This window comes from Aricia agestis, chromosome 4 (assembly GCF_905147365.1).
Source record: "Aricia agestis chromosome 4, ilAriAges1.1, whole genome shotgun sequence".
In the NCBI taxonomy this organism is placed as follows: domain Eukaryota; kingdom Metazoa; phylum Arthropoda; class Insecta; order Lepidoptera; family Lycaenidae; genus Aricia; species Aricia agestis.
The window spans coordinates 600,342-607,212 of record NC_056409.1 but is presented as its reverse complement, the minus strand read 5'-3'; positions in this window follow the sequence as shown (position 1 = coordinate 607,212).

Genomic DNA, 6,871 nt, shown 5'->3' with positions numbered 1-6,871 from the left:
AAACTCATGAGCTCACTGAAAGCATGAGAGCTCATGAGGCACCCAAATATCGACACGTACGGTTGTTGTATCAAATATGAATACACGGTTCATTAGGTTTCTTTAAACCTAATGAACCGTGTACTCATTTGTGATTCTTTATTGCGACGTAATAAAATCGAACCATTTTTCATGAAGCTGATAACTGGTGATCGATTCTGAATTGCACTGCGAACAATTGTTGAGATTTGAGAGAGAGAGAGAGAGAAAAAAGTTGAGAAAAAGCTACGAGGTAGTACATGCCTACTTTCTGCTGATGACCTTTCACCTATTTTAAAGTGAAGCGATAACAGTCGAAATCTGACGAGGTAAATTGTACTCTCTCAAAAATAGTAGGACATATTTTATACATTACTTTCAAATTCTAATAAAAAATTCAAAAATTCTAATTCTAATAAAAAAATTCTAATAAATAATAAAAAAAATGTTTTATTAGGAGTTGTATGATACACTAAAGTGCTCGTATATCCGACACTAACTTAGACAACACGTAAAATATATGCCACACTAAAAAGAGTAGGTACATATTGCTCGACACGAGGTCGGCTCGCGAAAAAGCTTTAAAAGCGAAATTAAATTAAGTTCCCTAATGTTGCCATCGATTTTAATTGTTTCAATTTAGCAGTTCCATACCTACTAAGCCGAGCCGCCGGAAATTACGGCGGGAGCCAAACTGTAAGTGTTCGCCCACCCCCCCGCTCACCCCGGGCGACAAAAAAGCAATCCCGAATCACGTCTTAAAAGCTTCCACTTAGCATAAGCTCATGCAAGCTTTTAAAATGCGCAGTCTAAAAATAAGCTTTCATCGTGGTGCCATGTTCTTTAACCCGAGTGAGCTCGAGGGGTGCTATCGATTGCGTTTGAAAATGTTTATTTTTTGGCAAACTTAATTTGCACCAATTTATATTATGATTTTATTAGGTTGTCTTGTCAATATTATATGGATGAATATGGACGGTGGTAGGCCTCATGTAGACGCGACGTCCTAAAAGTGTTAACTTTGTTAACCTCTCTTGCTCTTGACTATGCAATAAAAAACTTGTAAATAAGTTATAATAACATTTATTAGAAAAATAGAATAAAAAGAAGTTTGAATAAGTGTACATCGTACAGCGTATTTTTTTTAATTCAGTACCAGATTTTAATATTATAGTGGTCGTTGTTTGCATTATATTTGGCAACTTTTTTAGAATCTCTAGGGAGGGGCAGCTGTTTATACCTACTCTCAGCGCTATAATAATATATAATAATATATTATACAGTAGTTAAGTGTACAATGCAATACATATTTAATATGTATTGCATTGTACACTTTAAGTACTGTACTTATAATATATTATTATAGTGCTGAAGGCTTTTTTTTTACGTAGAGAAATGCTGTGATACATTCCACCAATGCTGACAGGGGATGGGGACTCCCACTGCGGATATGTGGGACTCGCCGCGGGCGATGGTGTGTGCCGCGGCCCTACCCACTAAAACTCTACGGTGCTCCTAGCCACCGCTTCTTGACGAAGTCGCGGGAACTGTACGACACCACAACTTCATCAGCAGACGTCTGCTTAGTGGGCTGCAGACTCTTCTCGATGGGAGCGTTTTACTCGCTCCCCACTCCCCAGGCCGAGCAGAGGCCCCAATTGGGGGCTTGCTTCTAGGCCATTCCACTGCGCTTTGTCGCGATGCGCAGGAGCACGCTGCACATCGCGACCCTCTCGGGGACTCAGTGCAATGGGCGACGGCATCCCCATACCGCCGCCCGCACCCCGGCTATGGCGGGACGTTGTTGTCGCCATTGTTGGCACGACGTCTTCGCCTTGGCCGTCTTCTTGGCTCGAGCGCCTCCCTTTCTCTTATGCGCTCGGCCTCCTCTTTGGCGGAGATAACTTCTTCGGCGAAGTCTTCCACCTTTCCAGTCCGGGTCGCCGCGCAGCAAGGCTCGCACCAATGCTGGCAGCGTGATGTCAGGTCCGATTGCGGCCGTCAGGGCCGCGCGTTGTCCAATCCAGGAGGGACAGCCGACAGGCCGTCACAGTGTGATAGGCCGTATCCCTGTCCGCGTCACAATGGTGACAGCGTGTATTCTCCATAGTGCTGAGGCCTGAGAGTAGGTATAAATAGTAGGTAATTTTAGTTGATCAAAATTTACAACAAAAGACGTAAGTACCTACAAAAGCCCGAGACAATAATAAGTTTTGAAATATTTACAAAATACAAAAGTAAAATATGAATATTATTTTCACATTTGATAATGTTGTAAAACTACACAATAACACTTTGATTGGGGCCTTTTGTGAGATTTTCACTAAAGTCTGTCGGATCAATTAGCCCGAACGAAGTCAGATTATTTTCTGAATGAATATTTGCTTATGAAATCACAAGCCTATAATAAACGTTGATTAAATCGAGTGTTAAAATTGGTAGTTTAAATGACAACGGGCCTAACTGGCGGGCCGCGGGCCGCGGGCCGGGGGCTGGGGGCCGGTGTCTATCTCGTTATTGTTATTGTTGCCGTCTGGCGCTCATCAACATCAGCTGCAGACTATTAAACAAGTTACGAGCACAAATGCGACTTGCGAGACATCGCTGTCTGTCTGCACGTCTGTCCATCGTTCGAAACTTCGTAATCGCGATAGATTTCACCGCGAGCCGCGGCTATGATAATTTAAGTTTTTTGTATTATAATATGGTGTCTACACTACAACAACACCAAAAATCAGTTGTTTAATACAAAAATACCTAGAAGTCACCTTCACTGACAATCATTTCCCCCTAGTCGTCACTCTACCCTGTTACGACAAAACAATGCAACCCGGGTTACATCGTTTTGTAAAAATATAGTCTAAATTTATCTACTTGATGTAAGCTTTGTATTTATTGAACCCAAAACATTGAGGACAAGTTTTTAACCGAAATATTCCAATTATCATTTTGCTGTAACCCAAAATGTGGATGAAATATTTCTGCAAAATACTGTAAGGCTTACAGCGGATAAAACTTGGTAACGAGCTTAAGTTAAAAAAAAATAAACTCATTTTTTGAAAGTTGATGTGTTACAGGATACAGCGTTTTGTCGTAACAGGTAGCATTTTGTTATGGCGAAAAGATGCTGAATCACTGCTTTTACGAATTTCTGCGTAAATCGTAAACCAAAACCAACAGCTGAGTCTAATTATCCTAATTGCATTTTGTAATAAACCCCTTCACTCATAAAAATAAAATACGTGTGGCATTCGGGGACTGCCACCACCGTGGCTGGTATTTTTGCATTGCATAGCATTTTTATCAACTTTATAAATAATAAATAAATAAAAAATATAAAAGCCTTTTATTTCATTACTAATTAAAAATTAATTTGTACAATACATTAAATATCTTAATAATTAGTCTAGTTTAATAACATTTTTTCTAAATTCTTTACATTTCATTTAACCATAATATTATTAAAAATTGTATGCATGTTATAATTTATAATTTCTGTTATAATAATTGACAGTTATTTATATTATTTGATATTTTAACGATTGATTAAAATTTACAATTTCATACTAACTATCTATTATTATATTAATTTTGTAACTACAATATTGTCATATCATTAGTTCCATAATCTTATAATATTAAAATTTTGAATATTTTGAATATCTAATTGTAATTGTTTATTTACATGGTTATATTATTATAAGTATTAGTATTAGTAAGAACCCCTCTTTATTTGAGGGTGAAGGCCTCCTCCAGACTAGACCATAATTCTCTAACCACTGCTTTCCTGCGATATCTTTTATCTCGTCTTCCCAGCGTGTCACCGGTCTACCTCTTTTTCTATATCTTCTTCATTTAGGTCCTGGCCATTTTGTGATTTCTTTTGTCCAGCGTTCGCCTGCTATTCTAGCTACGTGACCTGCCCACCACCATTTTAGCCGTTTAGCGTAGGTATTGGCGTCAATGGCGCCGGTTATTTTTCTTATGGTTGCATGTGGTATGCGTTGGATTTTTTTAATATTTGTCATACTCCTTTCCATTGCTCTCTGACAGTGTTTGATTTTATTACATATTCTTCGAGTAAATTTCCACGTCTGAGAGGCATAGGTTAGTGATGGTAGCAGGCAGGTGTTCAGCGCTTTTCTTTTGATTTTTACAGGCATGTCGCTTTTGAAAATTTCTTTAATTTTCCAATATTTTTGCCAGATAGAGATTATTCTTCTGTCTACTTTAATGTCATTGCTGATTAATTCAAACGATAACTGTTTTCCTAGGTAGACATAGGACTCTACATATTCCAAAGGAGCACTATTTAATTGAACTGGCAACTTTCTACCGTTGGTCATTATTTTTGTCTTTTTTAAATTTATTTCTAGTCCTACTTCTAAGCTTGCTTTTTGTAATGACTCTAACATATACTCTACTTCTTCAATTTTTTCGGAAAACAGCACAATATCGTCTGCAAACCTTAAGTGGCTGATGAATTTGCCTGAAATATTCACACCTATATCTCTCCAATTCAGTTTTTTGAATATTTTCTCTAGGACAGCGATAAAAATGCGTGGGGACAAAGGGTCACTTTGCCGAGTTCCTCTTCTAATGGGTATGGGTGGGCCGATCCTGTCCAGTTCTATTCTGCTTACGCCTTTGTCATAGATGTTTTTAGGACTTTTATGTAGCTAGACTCTACTCCTTGAGCTCTTAAAGTTGCAAATTATTGCAAAGTGCTCGATAGTATCAAATGCTTTGTGGTAATCGACAAATATTATGTAGAGTTCCTTTTGAAATTCCCGATATCTCTCGATAATCAATTCTATTGTATGAATGTGGTCCACGGTAGAATAGCCCTTCCTGAATCCTGCTTGTTCCACTGGTTGGTAGAGTTCTAGGCATGTACTTAATCTTTTTTCTAGAATTGAAGCAAACAATTTGTAGATCACCGGCAACAAGCTTATAGGTCGATAGTTGCTTATGTTTTTTGGGTCGCCTTTCTTGTATAGTAGAGTTATACGTGATTCTGACCACTGAGAGGGAGTAGATCCTGTTCCTAGTACCATGTTAAATAGCCTTGTTAAGTGTCGTGTTAAGAGTCCGCTTGCAATAATAATAGCCTCGCGCGGTATCTGGTCGGGTCCTGGGCTTTTGTCCAGTTTAAGCCTTTTTATTTCTTTAAGTACCTCCTCTGCTTCAATTTTTGGCACTTTTGATGGCTCTATGCTCATACTCTGATTGTTTTCTACTCGAGACTGCAAGCTATATAGTTCTTTATAATACTTAGCTATGTCTAGTATGTCTTTTCTATTATTTGAAGTGTTTGAGCTCCCACGTAAACTCTCTATCCAAGTCTTATGAGTTTTCAATTTTTTGAAAGCTTTTTTGACTCCACCTGTAGTTGTGAGATATTTTTCTAGTGTAGCAGCTCTATGATGCTTATAATCTTGTTTTATGTATTTACTGATGAGTTTGTATAGTGCTCTCAGTTCGTTTTTTGTCGATCTACTTTTTGGCTTAACTCTATGTAGCTCTTGTCTTCTTAGTATAAGCTTTTTTGTACAATCTGATAGGATCGTGTCTGCTTGTTCATTTTGATGCGTTGAATGTTCTTCTGTTAGGCTGTTTTTAATAGAGCTTGATATAAAATTGAAGAGTTCTTGCACTGAGTTACATTTTTCTGTTAACGTGTAATCCATATAGGTTTCTAGCGATGTGATATAATTGTTTTTGTGTTTTTCGTATTTAAGGAAATTTTTCTGACTCGCACAAAATTTTGCTCTACTTCTTTTGCATGAATCCAGGTGTAGTTTTGCCCTCACCATTCTGTGATCTGTGGGATAAGTTAGATTTAGTACTTGTATGTCATTTCTGTTCTGCAAATTTGTAAGAATAAAGTCTATTTCGTTTTTCGTGATGCCGTTTGGTGATTTCCAGATCCAGCGTTTTTTAGGATTTTTCTTAAAAAATGTGTTCGTTATGGCGAGTTTGTATTCGAAGGCAAATTTAGCAAGTCGATCGCCTCGGTGATTTCTTGTCCCATAGCCATGCTGCTTCATAATAAGATGTTCTCCGGGTTTAGGCTGACCAATTTTTGCATTGAAATCTCCCATCACTATAACATTTTTACCTGACATTTTGAGTGCCCTGTCGATGGTGTCGTAAAATAGTTCGACTTCTTCCTCGCTGGCTGTTTCTGTCGGGGCGTAGACTTGTAAAATGCTTAATTTGAGATCATTGACATTTATCTTCAGTATATTTATCAACTTTATGCAATTATAATTCGCATACGGCCGTTGCACGCCGAATATTATATCCGAATGTTAGGTGTTTTTCGTAACAGGGGCCATACCACGAAACCGTTTTGAGACTCAAATAATCGAACGAAAATGCCGCGTTCTACTCTAACAAACGTGAAATGACGTTGTTAGAGCAGGACGCGGTATTCTCGTTCGATTGTGACGGTTTCATAGTAGGCCTACAGAATTTCTTGATTCGGTCACCGCGATACAAAGCCCGCGATAGAAGCATAATGCAATAGATGGCAATAGCTTAAAAATATTTCCGCAGCGTGTAACTATTCGAGACCCTTTATCTTTGTCCGCTAAATGACGTTTACAGTTATGCCAGACAAAATATACAAGCAGACTCGTAAAGACCTCGTTGGTTTTTATTACTAAGGGGAAAATATATTATATACTTAATACTTAGGTAATAAGAACCATTTTTTTGTCAAAAATATTCCTAAGGGTAAAATAAATACTGTTTTTGACTTTATTATGATTACTATTTACTACCCATAGCTTTATGAACATCCTGAAAAATAAGAGTCTTATTTTTACGATTACGGCTCCTTAAATAC